The following is an 11,933-nucleotide window of genomic DNA, read 5'->3' as shown; positions in this document are numbered from 1 at the left end:
TGACGGAGAGATCTTGGTGGCACCAAAAGCATGCCTGCCCGGGCCTAAAGAAGCTGATGATAGGGGGTAGAGGCCGGCTCTACACCTGCCGTGGAGGAGGGTGCTCCTCGTTGCCTTGTCCTTAATGAAGAAGAAACGAGGGTGAGTTTCAAGAAACACATTATTGTCTTGAGATAGACGATGAGCAGAAACAAGATTTTTTGTGGCTTTAGGTGAGTAAAGGACATCTTTTAGATGAAGATTACGAGTGGGAGTACGAACATATGCTTGACCAATATGAGTAATTTTCATACCTGCTCCGTTGGGCATGTTCACTTGGTCATGGCCGTTGTATCTCTCCCTCATGGTGAGCTTGTCGAGCTCTCCGGTGATGTGATCTGTGGCGCCTGTGTCAACGTACCAATTGGTGTCGACGCCGTAGGAGGAGTTGGACACTGCGCTCGCACTCTTCTTCTTGGTGAATGCGATGTCGAAGCGCCTGTAGCACTCTATAGCCGTGTGGTTCGGCTTCTTGCAGATCTGGCAGGACACTTCAGGGAGATCATCTCGTCCCCCGCCTCCTTGGCCACGCCCACCGTGGCCGTTCCCGCGGCCGCCGTTGCCTCCATTGCCACGGCCACCACCGTGGCCACGGCCGCGTCCGTTCCTGCCGCGGCCTCCGCCGCGAGGGAAGCCACCGCGACCGCCACGGGAGGCAGCGTTCGCGGATGAGTGGGACGACGAGTTGCCACCCTCGAACATGGCGAGGCGGCTCTCGAAGCTGATGAGTTGCGTGTAGAGCTCGTTGGGCTTGATGGGGATGGTCCTGGCGCAGATGGAGGAGACGAATGACATGTAGTTGAAATCCAGGCCAGCAAGGATATACGACACGATATCATCGTCCGTGAGCGGCTTGCCGATGGCAGCCATCTCATCACTGAGGGCCTTCATGCGGCCAAGATACTCAGCGATGGTGGAGTTTCCCTTCTTGGTGGTGGAGAGGGCCTTCCTTGTATTGACGATGGCCGCCTGCGTCTGGGAGATAAAGATCTCTGTGATTGCACTCCATGCTACTGACGCCGTGGTGCATGTTGCGATCTGAACCATCACAGGGGGTGAGATGGAATTGAAAAGAAAACTCAGAACCTGAGAGTCGCGAGCCTTGTCGATCTCATATGCCGGGTTCGGCACATCGGTGACCTTGCCGTCTTTGTCCGACAGCTTGGGCGCCGGTTCCTCCCTCTCTGGATCGAGGTAGGAGACCAGCTGAGCGCCACGGATTGTGGCCAGAGCCTGCGCACGCCAGATGTTGAAGTTGGAGCGATGGAGTTTCTCAGCGATAGGGATCAGCACAGATGGAGCGGCTACGGTGGAGCTTGAGGAAGACATGGCGGCGCGAGGGTTTTTTTGGCGGCGCAGGAGATGTGCGTAGAGGAGAGGCTTTGAATACCATGTAAAGATGGGTTAAGCGTATGCCTTAGCAGGGACGCGTTGCGTGTTATATATAGGCACAAGAGATTACAGGGTTTAGGTAGTTAGGTTGTTGTAGGATTGATCTCCAAGTCATAATCTATACAAAGGATAGAGATCAAGCTAAACATATCCTAACTACCTGGTTACAACACGCACACGCCCAGACATGTATACGGTTTATATGTACACCGTATACATACTTTAACATGCATAAGTAGCAAATCACCTACTCCCTCCGTCCCATAATATAAGAACGTTTTTGACACTACAACTCCCTCCGTCCCATAATATAAGAACGTTTTTGACACTAGTGTAGTGTCAAAAACGTTCTTATATTATGGGACGGAGGGAGTAGGTCCGAATCAGGCGAAACTTCTTTTGGTGCCAGCGAGAAGTCGTAACAAGAACTCCTCCTCTGTTCAATATCAGCCTGGTTTAGGTCTAGGTCATAATGAATTTTCTGATACCTCCCTTCGTCCATAGATCAGCGTTATGCTTCTGTCCCGTGATGAAGAAGGATAGAAGAATGGTAAGATAGGATCGCAGGAGAAGCAACTCAGCTAAGAAGTGAAACTAGACAAAAAAAACTGACCTTTGCCGAGTATGACAAAAAAGGAACTCGGCAAAGACTTGCCCAAATAGACCATTGACGGCAAAGACTTGCCGACTGCCCCCCAAAGGAAACTCGACAAACATTTATCATTCCCTTTCTAAACTTACGGAAAGTCAGGAGTTACCAGTAGCCTGACACTCCGTCCGCTCGGCAAACCTATTTATGCTATTTTTTTTCCTTTCTCCCCCATAGTTTTTTCTTATGTTTTCCGGCGCATTTCCTCTCGAGTTGCCTTAGGGAGGCTGTGGGTGGCAGGTGGTGCCACGCCAACCTACTGGACATGTTTTGGGAGGTCCTCAGCCCCCCCCCCCCCCCCCTTGCCCTCTGCGTCCTGTCCTTTGGGTGGTTATGGGTGCCCTCGTCTGGACGCGATGGAACATTCACAATAAGTTGGTGATTGAACATGTGATCCTCTTGCGTGCGACTGGCGCAATTTATAAAATGTGTGATTTCTTACAGCTATGGAGGCTGCTTAGCAAGCGGCTTGCTTGAGACAACATCAACAGGGTCATCGTCGAGCTCCAGTCCATTGCCTCACGTCTAGCTCCCCCGGCTCGATTAGCTTCTTTATCTTTGTAGGGGTGTTCTGTGATGTGCCCCCAACTAGACTTATTTTTTCTTTTTTCGCACTTTGGCTACTTGAACCTTCTTTTTGTTTGTTGTACTTGATGTGGTGCTCAATGGCTGCTTTATAATATAAAGCGGGGGAAACATTTTGTCATCATAGCTCAGATTCTCAAGGATAAACCTTGGGCAACATCCGTGTAGCCAAAGGGAGGTCGTCAGAGTGGAAGACAGGCAAAGTAAAACTCCTCAATATACAATTGAATTGGACATGCGTTGCACGTGCTCAATTACTAGTGTAGAAAAGACAAGAACATAAAATAAAAAAACAAATAATATTTTTTAAACCCTAAATTGTAACAATTTCTTCCAATACTGTACTTCTATAGAACTTTTAAAGATTTATACAAAGCAAAAAAAAACTAAGCTATCACTAAGTTAGAACTAGGGCAATTTTTTTATCATAAGAAGGGCCGCCCCCTCCAATCCTCATTAATGAAAACCACCTGGTTCAAACAACCTAGGACAAAGTACAACTACTGAAGAGAAAAGCAACGAAGCAAAAGAAACCACCACAACTGGGCCACAGATCGACCTCAGCTACCAAGTAGACCACATAGTCCTCACACCCAGCGGTTTAGAGCCACCATAATAAAAGTCTGGACATTATAGAAAACGGACTAAGATGATAATAAAGTAGCACAACATCAACAACAATAAAAGTTAGAGCTAGGGCTATACAGGAATACAACAACAAATGGGTCCAGAAAGTCCCAATTATCTGAGTTGTCTGTATTATCTGAAGGATTGAACCCTATAAGGCACGGCAAAACATGACTTCCTTGTGCCTCCGTGAACCAGACATAGAAGCTATTCTTTAAATCTTCTCCTGTAAGCATACAGACTTGGGGGACTCTGAAAATGAACTCATTTCTAGTATTTCAGATGATCCAAGGGAGGAGGTGGAGTTGTTCTTGCATCCAAAGCAAAAGGTGGATCAATCATGGATCTCAATGGGAGAGTTGTTCTTGGATGACAGCTGCCAGGGGAAACCAGGTGGGACAAATGTACATCCAGCCAGTGGCAGCAAAGTCATGTGAGAACTTTTTTTAGCAAGCATGGCAAATCCTTGGCATGTTCCATCTTTGCTAGGATTTTCCATCCTTGCTAAAGAAAATTGCCATCGTCGCAACATCACAATTTACCATGAAAAAGATCTGATTTGTCATGACTAAGAATCTGACATCTGATTTTTAACATTGCCGTACAATATATATGTTGCGCACAATACAGTCCAGTGACCCCAAACCGAGTATGTCTCACGCAAAAAACAACTAAAAATTGAAGCCATCTCCATTGGTGTCCAATCATCTCAATTATAAGTTGACGCATTGACGCATAAACTTCTGATAGCCTGATAATTAACCGTAGCTACTACATAGCATCAATCTCAGACAACGATGATAGACTGTTAAATTGTGATCCAAATTCTAGTACCGTATTGGACTAGACGTAGTACATACGGTGTGGGCCTTTTGCGTTGGTACCGACGCGTACGAGTACAACTCGTTTACTTGTCCTACAAGGACTCCTATGTGTTGCCCCTCATATATACCCCATGTAGTCGCACCTCAGACGGTCTGTCGTCTCGTGCTTGTAATACTCCTCCTCATAGTGATTGCGCCTTCGTGCGTCCGTGGTTTTCTTCGGCAAGGGTTTCCACATAAAAATCCGTGTCTCTCTGTCTCGTTTATTCTCGTTATTATCTAACAAGTGGTATCAGAGCTGAGGTTCATATACGAGATTTGAGACAAGTGGAATTAGGGCTGCGGTCTGGTTCGCCGCCGCCGTCCTGCGATTCGTCAAATCGTAGGTTTCGCCGAGATCGCCGCCAGAGTTCCTACGTGAGCAGTCGACCGGGTCCAGATCAAGTTCGGAGATTCCTCTACGTGTCCGAGATCGATCGCCGCTGGCTATTTTCTTATCATCGCTGGATCTGCCAAGTTGTGGCTGCTGCCCACGTATAGGCTACAAGTCCCGAGGACACGCTGCCGCCGCTGCTACTTTTTCTAGCGTGAAGACCGCTCAAGTCCAAAGAATTATCAAGTAATACTTGCACTAGTACGTGACGAAGGCTAGTACTAGTTGAGTACTAGTAATCAGATTTTCAACTTCAATTGGTACGTCCACTGCCCGACATTTTCAGGTGCTATTATCCTATTTTTCGTCTGCTTCGCATATTAATCCTATCAAGAATTTTCTATCGGCTTGTACTACTTTGTGTACACAGTTTTATCGACTCATGGCATCCATGAAGTACGATCTTCCGCTGTTGGACCGTGACATAAGGTTTACCCTATGGCAAGTCAAGATGCGGGCGTTGTTGGCACAGTCCGACTATGATGAAGCACTGGATAGTTTTGGGAAGAACAGAATTCAGGACTGGACTGATGAGGAGAAAAAAATTGATTGCAAGGCTTTGTCACAAATTCAACTCCATTTGCATAATAATATTTTGCAGGAAGTTTTGAGCGAGAAAACTGCCGCCGCTCTATGGTTAAAGCTGAAAGGGATTTGCATGACTAAAGATCTCACCAGCAAGATGCATCTGAAGCAGAAATTATTCCTGCACAGGTTACCCGAGGGAGGTAATGTTTTGAATCATATTTCAGAATTTAAAGAGATCATATCTGATCTAGCTGAAATGGAGGTTAAGTATGAAGAGGAAGATACTGCTTTAATGTTACTTTATTCACTGCCAAGTTCTTATACCAATTTTAGAGACACCATATTATACAGTCGTGATACTCTCACACTTAATGAAGTTTATGAAGCTTTGAACTCTAAGGAGAAGATGAAATTAATGGTGCCTCATGATGGTTCAAGTTCATCCCAAGCCGAGGGATTATCTGTTCGTGGTAGGACAAAGGAGAAGAACTCACATAATGGAAACAGAGGCAAAAGTAAGAACGGCTACAGGGGCCGGTCGCAATCCAGAGACAAGAAATATTGCAGATATTGCAAGAGAGACGGGCATGACATCTCAGAGTGTTTCAAGTTGCAGAATAAAGAAAAGAGGAAAGGAAACAAACAAGGTGAAAATTCTGCTAACGTTGCTCGTGATGATAGTTCCGATGATGCTCTTGTCGTTATTGCTGGATGTGCCGAGACCAATGATGAGTGGGTACTTGATACTGCATGTACTTTTCATATGTGTCCACATAGAGATTGGTTTAATACTTTTGATTCCACTACTTCTGCTGGTTCCGTTTTGGGTTTTGATAATTCACCATGCAAGATTGAAGGCATAGGTTCTATTCGAATCAAGATTTTTGATGGCATAATCAGAACTTTGACAGATGTTCGGTATATTCCGAAGATGAAGAGAAATCTTATTTCTATTAGTGCCCTTGATGCAAAGGGGTACAAATATTCAGGTGGAGATAGTGTTTTGAAAGTCACCAAAGGTTCCCTTATTGTGATGAAAGGTGATTTAAGTTCGACCAATGGTCTTTATTACCTTCGAGGTTCTACCGTTTCAGGTAACGCTACTCCAGCTATTTCAAAGAATTCTGATTGTGATGCTGCTAACCTTTGGCATATGCGTCTTGGACATATGAGTGAACTTGGTTTGGCAGAGTTAAATAAGAGAGGTCTTCTTGATGGATATGAACCTGGTAAATTAAAATTTTGTGAGCATTGTATCTTCGGCAAGCATAAGAGGGTGAAGTTCAACACTTCGACTCATACAACCGAAGGTATTCTTGATTATGTGCATTCTGATTTATGGGGACCATCTCGCAAGAAGTCACTAGGTGGTGCTAGTTACATGCTGACTATTATTGATGATTATTCGAGAAAAGTTTGGCCTTATTTCTTGAAGCATAAATATGAAGCACTCTTAGCATTTAAGGAGTGGAAGATTATGATTGAAAGACAAACTGAAAAGAAGGTAAAGATACTTCGCACTGATAATGGTATGGAATTCTGTTCTAAGCAATTCAAGAATTATTGCAAGTCTGAAGGCATTGTCAGACATTACACCGTTCCTTATACTCCTCAACAAAACGGTGTTGCTGAGCGTATGAACATGACCATTATTGCCAGAGCCCGTTGCATGTTGTCCAATGCAGGATTGCATAGGCGTTTTTGGGCTGAGGCCGCTTCCACTGCTTGTTATCTCATTAACCGTTCACCATCTATTGCTCTTAATAAGAAAACTCCAATTGAGGTATGGTCTGGTTCACCTGCTGATTATGCAAAGTTGAGAGTTTTTGGTTGCACTGCTTATGCTCATGTTGATAATGGAAAGTTGGAGCCTAGGGCTGTTAAGTGCATCTTTCTTGGTTATAAGTCTGGTGTTAAAGGTTTTAAATTATGGAATCCTGAAACCCAGAAGGTTGTTATTAGCAGAAATGTTATCTTTAATGAATCTGCTATGTTACATGATATTCCATCTACTAATGTTCCCTTTGAGAGTGAACAGCAGCCTATTGTTCAGGAGCCTACTGTTCAGGTGGAGCATGTTATTGATTCAGGTGATACATCTGGTAATGAAATTGTTGATGCACATGATGAACCCATCGTTAATGATGATAATGTCACTCCCACTCCAAATCAGCCTATTGTTCCACCCAGTTGGAATCTTGCACGTGACAGAGTTAGGCGGGGTACTGACAAACCTGACAGGTTAATTGAAGAGTGCAATATTGTTTCTTTTGCTTTATCTGTTGCAGAAGAAATTGAAGGTAATGCTGAGCCTTCTTCATATTCCGAGGCTATTATTTCTGGTGATAGTAATAAGTGGATGACCGCTATGCATGATGAGATGGAATCACTTGAAAACAATGGCACTTGGGATTTAGTAAGATTACCTAGAGAGAAGAAACCTACTCGTTGCAAGTGGGTTTTCAAGAGGAAAGAAGGTGTTTCTCCTAATGATGAGACAAGATATAAAGCAAGGTTAGTTGCTAAAGGTTACAGTCAGATTCCAGGTATTGACTATAACTAAGTCTTTTCTCCTAGTGTGAAGCATAGCTCTATTCGCACTTTACTCAGTATTGTTGCCATGCATGATCTTGAGCTTGAACAATTGGATGTTAAAATTGCATTCTTACATGGAGAATTAGAAGAGGATATTTATCTGGAACAACCTGAAGGTTTTGTTCTTCCTGGAAAAGAAAAGCTTGTTTGTAAGTTAAAGAAATCTCTTTATGGATTGAAGCAATCCCCGAGACAGTGTTACAAGAGATTTGACACCTTTATGCTCTCTCAAGGTTTCAAAAGGTCTAATTATGATAGTTGTGTTTATTTGAAAACTGTCAAAGGTTCAACTATTTATTTGCTCCTTTATGTTGATGATATGCTAATTGCTGCAAAGAGTATGTCAGAAATTAATGAACTAAAGAAGCAATTGAGTAATGAATTTGAGATGAAGGATTTGGGTGCAGCAAAGAAAATACTTGGCATGGAAATATCCAGAGATAGACCATCTGGAAAAGTATATATAAGTTAGAAGGGATATATTGATAAAGTTCTTCGTCGTTTTAATATGCATAATGCCAAGCCAGTAAGTACTCCGTTAGCTGCACACTTCAAATTATCATCAGCCTTATGTCCTAAGTCAGATGCAGATATTGAGTACATGTCTAGAGTTCCCTATTCAAGTGCAGTTGGTTCACTTATGTATGCCATGGTTTGTTCTCGTCTGGATTTATCATATGCATTGAGTGTTGTCAGTAGATACATGGCTAATCCTAGAAAAGAGCATTGGAGAGCAGTTCAATGGAGATACCTGCGAGGTACTTCTAATGCTTATTTACAGTTTGGGAAAACTAGAGATGGACTTGTTGGTTTTGTTGATTCTGATTTTGCTGGTGATTTGGATAAGAGAAGATCACTCACAGGTTATGTTTTCACCGTTGGTGGTTGTGCTGTGAGTTGGAGAGCAACTTTGCAGTCTATTGTGGCTTGTTCCACTACTGATGCCGAGTATATGGCTATTTCTGAGGCATGCAAAGAAGCTATCTGGTTGAGAGGTTTGTACACTGAGCTTTGTGGAGACTCATCTTGCCCTACCGTATTTAGTGACAGTCAAAGTGCTATATATCTTACAAAGAATCCAATGTATCATGAGAGAACAAAGCACATTGATGTGAGATATCACTATATTCGAGATGTTGTTGCTGAAGGTGATTTGAAGGTATGCAAGATAAGTACTCATGATAATCCTTCTGATATGATGACAAAGCCAGTTCCGACCAATAAGTTTGAGCTTTGCTCAGGCTTAGTTGGTATTTCTCACTAGTCCTATGGACTTTGATGCACAAGGTGTTTAATCTGATTTGGATGGAGTTATTCACTTTCTTCGACTACTGGAGGGAATTTGGCTCAAGGTGGAGATTGTTAAATTGTGATCCAAATTCTAGTACCGTATTGGACTAGACATAGCACATACGGTGTGGGCCTTTTGCGTTGGTACCGACGCGTACGAGTACAACTTGTTTACTTGTCCTACAAGGACTCCTATGTGTTGCCCCTCATATATACCCCATGTAGTCGCACCTCAGACGGTCTGTCGTCTCGTGCTTGTAATACTCCTCCTCATAGTGATTGCGCCTTCGTGTGTCCGTGGTTTTCTCCCGCAAGGGTTTCCACGTAAAAATTCGTGTCTCTCTGTCTCGTTTATTCTCGTTATTATCTAACATAGACGACCTAGCCTGATCTTCCAGCCAAAACACTTTGATGGTGTCAAACACGCATGATCTGCCGCACCATATTGTTATGCGTAGGTTGTTAGGTGTCCTGTTAAGATAGATTAGGTTGTTAAGGTTTATCTCTAGCTAGTTATCTTTCTTTTCTCTCCAAGATGTAATCTCCAACAACTTGTATGCGCTGTACAGGGAGGTGCGCCCCTGCTACATTAACATGCACACGTCGCCCACATCGGGTAAGACGTTTCCGCCATCGCACATGGTAATCTGAGCCTTCCTCTTCCAATCTAGCCCCCCGATTGCATCTAGTGCATAGCCATGTCTTCATCCTCCAGCGCAGCTCAACCTAGCCTCAATGGCCAGGTCACCGAGAAGCTCAACCGCACGGACTATGTGCTATGGCGCACGCAGGTCACACCCCACCTGCGGGGTGCTGGTGTCTTCGGCTACGTCGACCGCACCGCGCTGGAGCCGGCCAGACTCCACGTCACCAAGGACAAGGACGACAAGGAGACTTCTGAGCCCAACCCTCTACAACCACTTTGGGACCGGGAGGATCAACAGGTGCTCGGCTATCTGCTGAGTACCCTCTCCAAGGAGGTGCTGGTCGCGGTCACCGCGATCACCACGGCACGCGAACTCTGGGTGGCACTGGCGGGCATGTTCTCGTCCTAGTCACTCAGCCGCGTCAACAACATTCGGACTGCGCTCATCAACACGCAGAAGGGCAAGCAATCGGCCGCCTCCTACTTCGCCTCCCTGCGTGGCCTCGCTGATGAACTCGCCACCGCCGGCAAGCCTATCCGAGATGACGAATTGATCTCGTACATCCTCCATGGCCTGGACGTCGACTACCAGCCGCTCGTCTCCACCCTCGACGCCTGCATCACGCCCGTCACCCTCGATGAGCTATATGCCATGATGAGTAACTTTGATCAACGCATGGCCCAGTTCCACGGCTCCTACGGCGGCTTCAAGTCCTCTGCCAACGCCACCTCTCGCGGCCATGGTGGCAGCCCTCGCTCACGTGGATTTCCCCGCAACAAGGGGCGGCCAGGAGGCAACAGCAAAGGTGGCGGCTCCTCAAACTCTCGCAACGGGCGCTCCACCAACTCCAAGCCTCGTCGTGGCGGCGGCTCCGGCAGGACTCGTCCAGATGCGCCCCGCTGTCAGATCTGTGGCAAGCTTGGGCACACGGCTAAGGACTGCTGGTACCATTACGATGAAGATGACGACTCCTCCCAAGCCGAGGACAAGGTTGCTGCAGCTGCGGACGGCTCCTACGGCGTTGACACGAACTGGTACGTCGACAGTGGGGCTACCAATCACATCACCAACGAGCTCGAGAAGGTCACCATGAAGGAAAAATATTGTGGCAAAGACCAAATCTACACTACCAACAGCGAAGGTATGAGGATCAGTCACGTTGGTCACTCACTTTTTAGTACCCCTCGTCGTAAAATTCATCTAAAGAAAATTTTGCTAGTTCCTAGTGCCGATAAGAATCTTCTTTTTGTTCATAGAATTGCCATTGACAACCATGTCTTCCTTGAGTTTCATCCTTATTTTTTCTTGATCAAGGATCAGGCAACGAAGAAAATTCTCTATCAAGGTAGATGCGTTCGAGGGCTCTAGCCGTTGATTCCGGAGCGTAGAAGATTCAATAAACAAGCCTATGGTGTTGCCAAACTCTCGTCAACACGGTGGCACGATCGATTAGGACATGCTGTTTTCTCTTCAGTTGAAAATTTTCTTAGGAAAAATAAGCTCCCGTTTGTTGGTGAGCGTGATCTTGAAACTATTTGTGATTCTTGTCAAGGAGCAAAAATTCATCAATTGCCTTATCCTATATCTACTAGTATTTCTACCAAACCTTTGCAATTAATCTTCTTTGATGTTTGGGGCCCTGCCCCTAGTTCTGTTGGTAGACATACTTATTATGTGAGCTTCATAGATGATTGCATCAAATTCTCTTGGATCTCTCTTCTCAAGAGAAGATCCGATGTCTTTCAAGTTTTTCAAAACTTTCAAGCTCTCGTTGAACGAAAATTCGATAGCAAGATCATTGTAGTACAATCTGATTGGGGAGGGGAGTTCGGAACATTAAACTCCTTCTTCCAAACCCTTGGCATATCACATCACATGTCATGCCCTCACGTTCATCAACAGAATGGCTCTACTGAACGCAAGCACAGACATATAGTTGAGGTTGGTTTAGCCCTCCTAGCTGGCGCATCTATGCCTCTCAAGTTCTGGGATGAGGCCTTTCTCACAGCCGTTCATATCATAAATATGCTTCCTAGTCATGTCATTGATAATGAACTCCACTAGAAAGACTTCTTCACACTAAACCCACTACAAATCTCTTCGTGTCTTCGGGTGTGCCTGTTGGCCCAATCTTCGCCCATACAACAACCGCAAGCTCATGTTTCACTCAAAACAGTGTGTTTTTCTAGTCTATAGCACCCAACATATAGGTGTAAAGTGCCTTGACGTCGCCACTGGCCGTGTCTATATTTCATGAGACGTTGTCTTTGATGAAACCAAATTTCCTTTTGTTGATTTTCATCCCAACGCCGGTGCTCTTCTTC

At 45.0% G+C, this 11,933-nt stretch overlaps 2 pseudogenes; one reads left to right on the top strand and one right to left on the bottom strand.

Moving 5' to 3' along the window:
• Positions 1-752: 752 nt before the first annotated feature.
• Positions 753-891, bottom strand: LOC123038499 (uncharacterized; annotated as a pseudogene).
• A 9,249-nt stretch (positions 892-10,140) lies between these two features.
• On the top strand, positions 10,141-10,279 carry LOC123038476 (uncharacterized; annotated as a pseudogene).
• Positions 10,280-11,933: the final 1,654 nt, after the last annotated feature.

The sequence above is a fragment of the Triticum aestivum genome, chromosome 2A, assembly GCF_018294505.1.
Source record: "Triticum aestivum cultivar Chinese Spring chromosome 2A, IWGSC CS RefSeq v2.1, whole genome shotgun sequence".
Classification (NCBI taxonomy): domain Eukaryota; kingdom Viridiplantae; phylum Streptophyta; class Magnoliopsida; order Poales; family Poaceae; genus Triticum; species Triticum aestivum.
This window is presented reverse-complemented; position numbering and strand designations above follow the sequence as displayed.